This window comes from Mauremys reevesii, linkage group 5 (genome assembly GCF_016161935.1).
Source record: "Mauremys reevesii isolate NIE-2019 linkage group 5, ASM1616193v1, whole genome shotgun sequence".
NCBI classification, from domain to species: domain Eukaryota; kingdom Metazoa; phylum Chordata; order Testudines; family Geoemydidae; genus Mauremys; species Mauremys reevesii.
This window is the reverse complement of record NC_052627.1, coordinates 83,442,548-83,454,187: the sequence shown is the minus strand read 5'-3', so window position 1 is coordinate 83,454,187 and position 11,640 is coordinate 83,442,548. Positions and strand designations below refer to the sequence as shown.

Here is an 11,640-nt window from a genome sequence, read left to right as displayed (position 1 = left end):
CAAGGCACTGAGCACGTGGAGGGGTGAGGTCCAAGAGGAACACGCAGATTGGAAACTATAGTAAATGTTTGTTCTGCAAACCAGAAACTGAGAGAAGAGGAACTAATTTAAGTTTACCAAGCGAGCTCTGCAACAATGGAATGTTCAATCATGGGGCGAGGGTCACAGCTTTTTTAAACCCATTAAATGTGATCTAGATCTGGTGAATACACCAGTACAACAGAGGAATGTAACAGATAAGAATGACTCCAGTATTTCAACCCCAATATTCCAAAAATAAAAATGGAATTTAGATTTCTAAAATATTTGTACAAGTAAATGCAGTGGATTTTCCCCTCATAAATCATTATAGGACATGGAATATAATACACTCAGTTGACTGTGTTTTGGTTAAATTAGAACAAACCAAATAGCGATAATGTTACTGCCATGGGCATCAGCACTTTGCAGATACAAACAACCGTACAGATCAAGTTTAACCTGAGCCTTGGGAATTTTTACAATTAATAATACCAAGTACTTATATGGCACTTTCCAACTTCAAAGCATTTTAACCAATCTTATCCTCAAATAGTCCTCAGTCAAGGGAAAAGGGGGCTAGATCACAAGAAAACATTAAATGGGTTTCTAAAATAAGTAATATTGTGACCTGGCTTATAACATTTTCATCATCAGATAAAATTGTTCAGGAGCATAAAATCACACAAATCTGAGCAAGTTGTGACTAATAAAACAAGTGTTCAGAGGTGGAGACAATTGATCTCCACAGCACTGCCGAGATGGTTGCTCAGTCAGGCAATTTCACTGGCAATGAGGTTAGTAGAGAATTTGATATAACATTATTTTGTTTACCCATCACCCTTTTCATTGGCCTTATGCTGTGCAGTTAGAGAGAGTAAAAGTGAGACCTGTAATCAGAGTAAAATAAGGTGTGGTTTGCACTGGATTTCCCAATACACATAGCCAAGACACAGCCTCTAGGGGGTTCTATTTTCATGCTAACATGCTATCATAATGCTCTGGAATATAACCCTCACTGAAAAATAGGAGTTAGAGACCAGGATAGACAAATGCATTTTGCCTCATTTCAAACCCACTTGAACATGGTTTGAAAGTTCATCTGGAAAATTATGGCATTTGCATTGCAGTTATAAAACACTTGATAGAAGAAGCAGTGAGAGGACAGAGGAAACATACCCAATGGGAAAAAAATAGAGTGGAAAATGGAGCAGACAGAGTGAAAAACAAATAAAGGGAGACTGAAGAATAGAGCAGAGAGTAAAAGAGAAACAATTAATAAAAACCATGAATACATTGGGTCACATTCTGGTCACTGGTCTGATGGCACATTGGAGCTGTAGAAGACTCACAAGAAGCTGGGCAAATACAGTACATTGGACACCAGAACAAGTGCAGCAAAAGTCCAGTGTAAGTGGTCCCTGGGGCTGCTCTAACTTACACTAGTGTCCGCAGTGTCGCCTGGTCTGGGAAGAAGACTCTTGGTAGCACAAATGTGGTTTAAAGTAACTTTTGCCCCTACCCTACCTCCCCCTGGTCATCAACTTCTGTACTGAATCTCTCAGAAAGCACAGCACAGAAGCTGCCCTACTCTGTATATTACATCAAAAAAAACTATGTTAAAGGAATGCTTGCAAAGTCAAGCACTTGAAAGTTAGAAAATGCCAGAATTAAGTTTCCTGTGCAACCATAATTTGGCCCACTTGTACATGTGCATTAAGATAGTCTTTGATTACATGGTCACGTATTATTTTTTCCACAGGCGCCCTACCTCATTTAGTGCACAGCACAGGCCTGTGCTGGGGATGAATAACAGTTGTGTAGTGAAGGAAAGTGTTGTGTGTAGGATCCGTGCCTCATTTGCAGAAATTGGAAGGTGTGTAGTGGATCAGGCAAGGAATTGCAGGAAGAGAAAGGAAGGTCTCATGGTTTTGCAGTTGAATGCTGCCCTTGTGAATCTGATTCTACCCCTGGTTGTATGAGAGTTCCTATATGATTCTGGGTAGGTCACATGAACCAGGTTTTTCACAGGTGGCCACTAATATTGTGTGTTCCTCATTTTCTGGGTGTCCAACGTGATATTTTGGGTTTTGATTTGAAGAAGCACTGAGCACTGACAGCTGCAACTGAAGGCAAGGGGAGCTGTGCTTTGAGTGTATGAAGTGCTACATAATTTTAAGTACTCTGAAAAATCAGGTCATCAATGTCTCCAACTGGGCACTTAGGGTATATTTTTTAACGTACTCAGTGTGCCTGGGTTCCCCATCTGTAAAACAGGGATATTCCCTACTCATCTCACAGGGGTGTTGTGAAAATAAGTTAGTGGTTGTGAAGAACTCAGATACCAAAGGAAAAAAGCCCATGAAGACATTAATAATCTTATCTTGAGAATAGCATGCAGTAAATAAAGCTTGGAGCTACATATTAAACAATGAGGAGAAAACATAATATTGAATTGCTGCTCACCATCCAGCCTATGCACTGAATGAGGCACAAGTCTGGTGGAAAAAATAGTATATGATCATGTAATTAAAGATTATATCATAATGGATATATGCTGTGGATTTAAAGACCGCAACCCTGATGATGCTCCATATCAAGGGTCAATATGAAAAAAAAAATATCATCATGTGGAACAAATTTTTACTTTTTTTTAATCTCAGGAAATTACATAGAAAGCTAAATTAGATGAACATTAAGGTTGCACAGTGAAACACTCAAATGTTAGGAAATGATGATATAATTGAAGACTGTCATAATACACATGGACAAATGATCTAATTAATACACATGGACAAATGATCTAATTAAGGTTGCACAGGCAACCTGTGCAACCTTAATTAGATCATTTGTCCATGTGTATTATGACAGTCTTCAATTATATCATCACACACTATTTTTCCTACTGGATCCCTGCTTTATTGACTGATTTCTTTTATGCAGCATAACAAAAAGGCCACCCACCCATCCATAGACTTTGATCACCCTGGCAGTAGTTTAAAATTACAAAACCAAAAATGCAATTCAGGCAGCTCGCCCCTTGTAAGAACTAGCAGCTTAGAATTAAATACAAAATTCAAATAATACTTTAGCCTATACCTCCATCCTCCTGGCTCTCTTTGAAAGGCAAGTGAAACAAACGACTCCTGCAGGATACCCTGAAAGTCAACAAATCCAGGTTATTTTGCACAAGAGGCAGCCAAAGTTCTTATTACTTATTAAGGGGACACCTGGTAAAACTAAGAGCGCTGCTAGAGTATTTAGAGCACAAGCAAAGAAGGACTGTCATACTTCATGCAGAATATTGTAAATCAATTGCATTCACTGCTGATGATGATAGGATGGTAAGGGTTTGGGTTTTTTTGAAGGACAGGTTAGTTTAGGGTCAGATTTTTGCCTCCCTCTTTCACATTGATTACTACCCTACTCCACGAAGTAGTCCTAATTACCTTAATGGTACCAACTCCTGAATTAGGGTGTGGATTATGGAGTAATATAAAATCTGTTTTTTAATGCCATGAAATATAACATTTGATTACCCTTGTTTGTTTAGGTAAAGTGGTTCATGTGACCCATAGCACTGCACCATTAGTCAGGTATGTTGTGTGTCATATATACATATTTATGTCCATGTGGGAATAAAGGCACCGTACTCCGCTATGCTCAAGTCTTAGTAAAAACAGGTTAAAGATTAAACTCAAATCAAACTTGTTTACAATCAGATTAAAGAAAGAACCCGAAGATAATAGTGAATTACAAAAACCCCCACATACTGAATGATATGTTGCTGGTGGCTCACTTGTTAACATTTTTTGATTAGGTACAGAATTAAAGAAACTCTCTCACTACTTTTGTTCAGGTCAATTGAGTTAAGTAGTTAGATGCTTATTTTACCCTAGACTCAAGTGGGGACTACCAGTGTAGTGAGAGATTTTTGCCTTGAATGTTCTGAATAAAGGCTTGAAGAAAAATCTTGGAAGGGGGTTTAATTTTGTAATTTTTTTCTCAGTTGGACATAAAAAGAGTGGTGACAGCATCAGGACATTTTAGTGTGCATAAAATAGTAATTAGTTTTAAAATTAAGTCTTTAAATAAGTAAAAATTAAAAATAGTTTAAATTTAGAAAATCCAATATGGCAGACCAAAATAGCAGATACAGGGAAAGATCACCTAGAACTTTCTAGGAACTCCTAGAACCCAAGATGGTGTCAGGGAGGAGCAGTCACATGTAGGTACACATGAGTTAGAAAGCAGGTAGCTGATTGGCTAAGAGAATATCACCCCACTGAAAGAGCAACCAATCAGAGGCAGAGAAAATATGATGCCACTGAAAGGCGACCAATCAGAGATGAGCAGGGTAGGCTGGAAAGTGTATATAAGGGCAACAGGCAGTAAGCTGGTTTCCTAGTCGGGACCTTCAAGAAGAACAGATGCTGCAAGACTCCTATCTGGGAAAAGGGTTCCTAGGCAGCTTTGGGTAGACTCTTGTGAGGCTTTGGGTGGGGGTTGCTTTGGGGTTCTGAAGAGGCAGCAAGCAAAGCTAGCTAGATTTTGGGTAGAGTCTTGTGAGGCTTTGGGTGCTGGTTGCTTTGGAGTTCAAGAAAGATGCTGCCTGTGAGAAGCCTCAAGAAGCAACAGTTGTAGCAGCAGTAAGAGAACCCTGAGATTGCCCTCGCAACAGTTGCTGTAGCAACCAAGCCAACAGGCTCCGCCAGCAGCAGCTCTGTAACCGCCCTTGGAGGGCCACTGTCATTCCTTCAGCTGCTTGCCATAATCAGGGTTGGCGTCGTGTACCATCTGAGGGGAACAGCACTGAGACAGAGCTGATGGACCTTGAGGGTTCAAGAGATACTAAGGAACTAAAATGTAAGTGTAATTCCCCATCTATTAGTAAGGAACGTATGGGTGCATCTGTCAATAAAGCTGGATGCCTGTGTTTGAATGAGATTTCCCCTACCTATCCTAAGCCAGAAGTCTGAGGGGGGACATACTTTTCAAGTGTGTAAAAGGTTATTACAAGAAGGAGGGAGAAAAATTGTTAACCTGTGAGCAGGGGGTTGGACTAGATCTCCTGAGGTCCCTTCAAACCCTGATATTCTATGAACAGGACAAGAAGCAATGGGCTTAAGTTGCGGTTTAGGCTGGACATTAGGAAGAACTTCCTGTCAGGGTGGTTAAGCACTGGAATAAATTGCCTAGGGAGGTTGCAGAATCTCCATCATTTATAATAGCAGTTAGACAAACACCTGTCAGGGACGGTCTAGAGAAGGGGTAGGCAACTTATGGCTTGCGTGCTGCTGATTTTCAGTGGCACTCACACTGCCTGGGTCCTGGCTACCTGTCCGGGGGGCTCTGCATTTTAATTTAATTTTAAATGAAGCTTCTTGAACATCTTAAAAACCTTATTTACTTTACATACAACAATAGTTTAGTTATATATTATAGACTTCTAAAAAGAGACCTTCTAAAAACATTAAAATGTGTTACTGGCATGCAAAACTTTAAATTAGAGTGAATAAATGAAGACTGGGCACACCACATCTGAAAGGTTGCTGACCCCTGGTCTAGATAATACTTAGTCTTGCCCTGAGTGTAGGGGCCTGGACTAGATGACCTCTCGAGGTCCCTTCCAGTCCTATGACTCTATGATCAGCCCTCAGAATGTGAATGCAAATAATTTAGTGTTACATGTTAAATGTGACTGTTAGTGTTTAAGCGAATGATTACGTTGCTATATGTTATATAGTCTTTGTGTGCTGCACTGTATATTTCAATATAATTCTATTTTTATTTTCTATGCATTCTTTCTTCCTTTACTAAATTTCCTGTAACTTCTTATGGTTTTTTAATATTTGTTTTTAAAGAATTTCTGCTTGTATGTCAATCCTTGAGTGGAAGGTGGTATGTGTAGGGTGGCCAGATATCCTGATTTTATAGGGACAGTCCTGATTTTTGGGTCTCTTTCTTATATAGGCTCCTATTACTCCCCACCCTGTGTCCTGCTTTTTCACGTGTGCTGTCTGGTCACCCTAGGTATGTGCCTCTTTTCAGAGGTCAACAATACTGGCTGCTCTGGGGAGCCCTCTGCGGGTCAGAGACAAGCCCCCTGGGAAAACCCTAGCAATTCCTTTAGGGCCACAGCCTTGCTTACCCTTTGTCAGAGAAAGTTGTAGGTAATTTAATTGACGTCTAAACTCCTAGGGTAACACCTGTGTTTAGCTCAGGGACCAGGGCCTAGGAGTCTTGAGTCCTAGTAGCAGCAAAGAATCCTGTGGCACCTTATAGACTAACAGACGTTTTGCAGCATGAGCTTTCGTGGGTGAATACCCACTTCTTCGGATGCAAGTAGGGGAAATTTCGAGGGGCAGGTTTATATAAGCAAGCAAGAAGCAAGCTAGAGAGAACGAGGTTAGTTCAATCAGGGAGGATGAGGCCCTGTTCTAGCAGTTGAGTGAAAACCAAGGGAGGAGAAACTGGTTCTGTAGTTGGCAAGCCATTCACAGTCTTTGTTTAATCCTGAGCTGATGGTGTCAAATTTGCAGATGAACTGGAGCTCAGCAGTTTCTCTTTGAAGTCTGGTCCTGAAGTTTTTTTGCTGCAGGATGGCCACCTTAAGATCTGCTATTGTGTGGCCAGGGAGGTTGAAGTGTTCTCCTACAGGTTTTTGTATATTGCCATTCCTAATATCTGATTTGTGTCCATTTATCCTTTTCCTTAGAGACTGTCCAGTTTGGCCGATGTACATAGCAGAGGGGCATTGCTGGCATATGATGGCATATATTACATTGGTGGACGTGCAGGTGAATGAACCGGTGATGGTGTGGCTCATCTGGTTAGGTCCTGTGATGGTGTCGCTGGTGTAGATATGTGGGCAGAGTTGGCATCGAGGTTTGTTGCATGGATTGGTTCCTGAGTTAGAGTTACTATGGTGCGGTGTGCAGTTACTGGTGAGAATATGCTTCAGGTTGGCAGGTTGTCTGTGGGCGAGGACTGGCCTGCCACCCAAGGCCTGTGAAAGTGTGGGATCATTGTCCAGGATGGGCTGTAGATCCCTGATGATGCGCTGGAGGGGTTTTAGCTGGGGACTGTATGTGATGGCCAGTGGAGTCCTGTTGGTTTCTTTCTTGGGTTTGTCTTGCAGTAGGAGGCTTCTGGGTACACGTCTGGCTCTGTTGATCTGTTTCCTTATTTCCTCGTGCGGGTACTATAGTTTTGAGAATGCTTGGTGGAGATTTTGTAGGTGTTGGTCTCTGTCTGTGGGGTTGGAGCAGATGCAGTTGTACCGCAGTGCTTGGCTGTAGACAATGGATCTTGTAGTGTGCCCGGGATGGAAGCTGGAGGCATGAAGGTAGGCATAGCGGTCGGTAGGTTTTCGGTATAGGGTGGTGTTAATGTGACCATCAATTATTTGCACCGTAGTGTCTAGGAAGTGGACCTCCCGTGTAGATTGGTCCAGGCTGAGGTTGATGGTGGGGTGGAAGCTGTTGAAATCGTGGTGGAATTTTTCCAGAGTCTCCTTCCCATGGGTCCAGATGATGATGATGTCATCAATGTAGCGTAGGTAGAGAAGGGGCGTGAGTGGACGGGAGCTGAGGAAGCGTTGTTCCAGGTCAGCCATAAAAATATTGGCATATTGTGGGGCCATGCGGGTGCCCATAGTGGTGCCACTGATCTGGAGATATATATTGTCATCAAATTTGAAATAGTTGTGCGTGAGGAACACATCACAGGACCTAACCAGATGAGCCACACCATCACCGGTTCATTCACCTGCACGTCCACCAATGTAATATATGCCATCATATGCCAGCAATGCCCCTCTGCTATGTACATTGGCCAAACTGGACAGTCTCTAAGGAAAAGGATAAATGGACACAAATCAGATATTAGGAATGGCAATATACAAAAACCTGTAGGAGAACACTTCAACCTCCCTGGCCAAACAATAGCAGATCTTAAGGTGGCCATCCTGCAGCAAAAAAACTTCAGGACCAGACTTCAAAGAGAAACTGCTGAGCTCCAGTTCATCTGCAAATTTGACACCATCAGCTCAGGATTAAACAAAGACTGTGAATGGCTTGCCAACTACAGAACCAGTTTCTCCTCCCTTGGTTTTCACTCAACTGCTAGAACAGGGCCTCATCCTCCCTGATTGAACTAACCTCGTTCTCTCTAGCTTGCTTCTTGCTTGCTTATATAAACCTGCCCCTGGAAATTTCCCCTACTTGCATCCGAAGAAGTGGGTATTCACCCACGAAAGCTCAAGCTGCAAAACGTCTGTTAGTCTATAAGGTGCCACAGGATTCTTTGCTGCTTCTACAGAACCAGACTAACACGGCTACCCCTCTGATACTTGAGTCCTAGTCTCATTCCAGTTCTGCCCTCTCGCTTCTCAGTCAGTTACCTAGGCTCCCCTAAATGCGCATGTCACATTTTGACTAACTGCAAATTGGGTATGAGACTTACTTCTCTACAGGCTGAGGCTGAAGTTTATGAAGTGCTTCAGTATCTTCAGGTGAATGTTAAGTATTGTAAAATTTAAGATTAATTATTAAACCTTTATACAATGGCAAAATGTAAAGTAATTTATCCCCCACAGTGCTGTTGGACAGTTAACTCAATGGACGCTCCACTGTTAAGTTCTGCACTGATGGTTGTCGTAGGTATTAACTTTATTTTCCAACACACAGAATATCTTCCCTCTTGACTTCCCAGATTACTAAATGGAACACAATTACTAGATTTATATTTATTACTATGAAGGGAAGGCTGTGCTTGCTGTTTTATGTAGCCATTTTTTATAGATTCACAGATTCCAAGGCCAGAAGGGACCATTTTGATCATCTAGTCTCCTGAACAAAACAGGCCCTAGAACTTCCTCAATATGATTCCTAGAGCATATCTTTTAGTAAAACATATGATCTTGATTTTAAAATGGTCAGTGCTGGAGAATTGACCAAGACCCTTGGTAAACTGTTCCAATAGCTAATTACTCTCACGGGGGAAAAGTTATGCCTAATTTCTTTCATTTGAGGAGAATCTGAAAAAGAAAACTGCACAGGTGTCAAGTATTCAGCATCATTGATGACTTGATGACTACATTAAAATGTTGAATGTAGCTGCTTTAGTTTTGGTCTGTTAATGTTACAATACTTTATTTTAATGCCTCAGGCAAAACAGCGATTGTGACTGCCTAAAACCTGGTACGACACCTAAAGAACCTGCTTCCTCATTTATCCAGATATAGATATAGGAAAAAATAGTTTACACCATCTGGAAGGGACAGATGAATGCCACTTTGCTCATATGCTAGGCGTGAACTGCTCAGCTTTGTGGCTGCTCAGCTGTTTACCATAAAACACTATTTACAACTAATTAAATTTGAGACTGTGGGTAGAAATAAAAAACCACTTAGTCCTACATGCTTAATGCACAGAGCTGGAGGCTAGGCACTAATGCCAGGTGTAATCAATGACAAATACTCCAGCCATCAGAAAGTTTTATTTATTCATTCCGGAATCCTGCACAGCAAGTAACATTACAGTTATGTAAAATTTTCCAGTGCCACTCATGCAGGATAACTATGGATGTAAACTGATGCTTGGTCATACATGCATATTGCATGTTTAAGCATTAGAATGAGGCAAAGTTTTTCAGCACATAATAAATTTGCCAAAAGTGCATTTTGAGGGGGCACTGAAACAATGTGCAAAGCTGGATTGAATGTGACCAGTGGTTTTGGCTGATATTTACACATACATACATTTTAAATAAAGGCTTTGGGCACATCCCTTTGCAGTTTAGGGAAGGATGAATACTTTTTTTATTTAACCTTCAGTAAATAAAAAAAATTCAGCCGTGACTATTTTAGTAAAGAGGCTGGCTGGTTAAGAGGTCCCTCTGACAGAGTGCTAAGGCAAGTTCCAACCTCCTGTGGGAGTGTATGGAGAGTGATCTGGGAAAAAGATAAGGGGAGCAGAAGGGAAATCAAAGCTGTCATTTTAATAAGGTATGGTTTTAGCAAACTGATTGGGACTGATTTTTCCTAACATTTGACTGGCTTTTAAAAAAGTGGTTGGAATTAAAATAGAAAATGAGTTCTCTTCCCTTTTCTGAATGCATTCAAATTGCTGGAAGCACTTAGTCCATCCTTTCCAAAGGAATGTTCCTTAAGCACACAACAAACATAGCAGTTCAAATTCCAAAAGGTGGATGTTTCAGAAATTTAAGTTTGTGGAAAAAATTCTAATAGGAATAGTTTGCAACTAGAAGGTGATATCATCAGCCCACTATAATCACATGCATCAAATGACTTTCATAACTGTTGCAATGTAGGTTTAAGGCTTCTGTACACTAAGCTCATGACCTATTTAACATCCAGTGCTGAGGCACTGCTTTTTCATCTTTTCAGCACTTTGCAACTGGAGTTAGACAGCTACATGCAGCTTATCCTGAGTACAGTTAATATTTCAAAGTGGGGTGTGAATTTAGCATCTGTAGGATCACCATATTCTCAATATTTAATCACATTTAGTTCTGTTGTCTGCTTTAAATTAATAAGCACTACAGTGAAGACAAACTTAAGAAATCTCACTTTTTAGGAATATTTTTGGCCATTGAATATAAAACATTGGTCTTCCCACACCATTAAAATACTGTCTAGTCTTTCCCACATTTGTATACATATTCCCTTTCACACTTATGTTTAAATAGGACACTGTTTTTAAAAAAAAAATCCCTGAAATGACAGTCAATGTTTTGTAAGTGAACCAAATGTTGCCTCTATTTGGATGCAATTAAAACCTACTGAGTAGTCCCCTAAACCATTTTAATGATGTATCCTGCCACATGCTGAAAAACTGTTGAACCTAATTTATTGTTTGAGAACAGAAGCCAGAAAGTTAGTGATTATTGCTATTAACTGTTGAAATATCAATAGTCCCCCCCCCAAAATTAAAATCACCATTCAGAACTTTCATTTGTGTGCAAGAGACAGCAGTTTTCTGAAATTTCTGAGATAGTATCAGGTGGGTGGGAGAAAAGCCTCCAATCTGACCCAAGTATATAGAGCACAAGTTAATAATGTGTGTACACTATTTTGGCTTTTTTTTTTTAAGTTACTGTTCATGTTGCCATTTTGAAATGAAATATTTTAGCTTTTCATTTCAAAACTGTTTTATTCAGAAGTAGTTATTTACTTAGAGGGTGAAACACCTAAAACCATTCTGAAACAAAAAAAACCCCACTCAGAACAAGTTGTTTCAGTCTAAATAGAGAAACAAGAACAAAAGTTTCACTTTGAAAGTGTTTTTTGGGGATTTTTCAGTTCTGCCCAGGAACAAGAAAAAAAATCACTCAGCTCTAGTAGGCATCTTAAACTTCTCTACAGTTTGAGTATCATCCCAATTTACTAGTTCTGGTTTCTATATTTCCTTTGTCCTATGTAAGGATCTTTAACAACTGAGAAATAGAACCAACATTACTGATCTTTCAAACACTTCCTATTATAGTACACCTTTCTCCATACAGCTTTGTTACGGATTTATCTGCTAATTTAATAATTGGTGTTTGTTCCTCACAGGATAATTTTTCTACTTTATGCAAGTTGTTTGCAATGTCCTA

General features: G+C 40.3%; 1 long non-coding RNA gene across 3 annotated transcripts in view; it reads left to right on the top strand.

Moving 5' to 3' along the window:
* The first annotated feature begins 4,412 nt into the window (after nucleotides 1-4,412).
* Nucleotides 4,413-11,640, top strand: part of LOC120405916 — a 108,760-nt gene continuing 101,532 nt past the window's right edge. For 2 of the 3 annotated variants that reach the window (XR_005598987.1, XR_005598986.1), the window contains exon 1: nucleotides 4,413-4,884. This is a non-coding gene — a long non-coding RNA (uncharacterized LOC120405916). The remainder of the gene's footprint in view (nucleotides 4,885-11,640) is intronic. The other variant, XR_005598985.1, reaches the window with a different exon arrangement.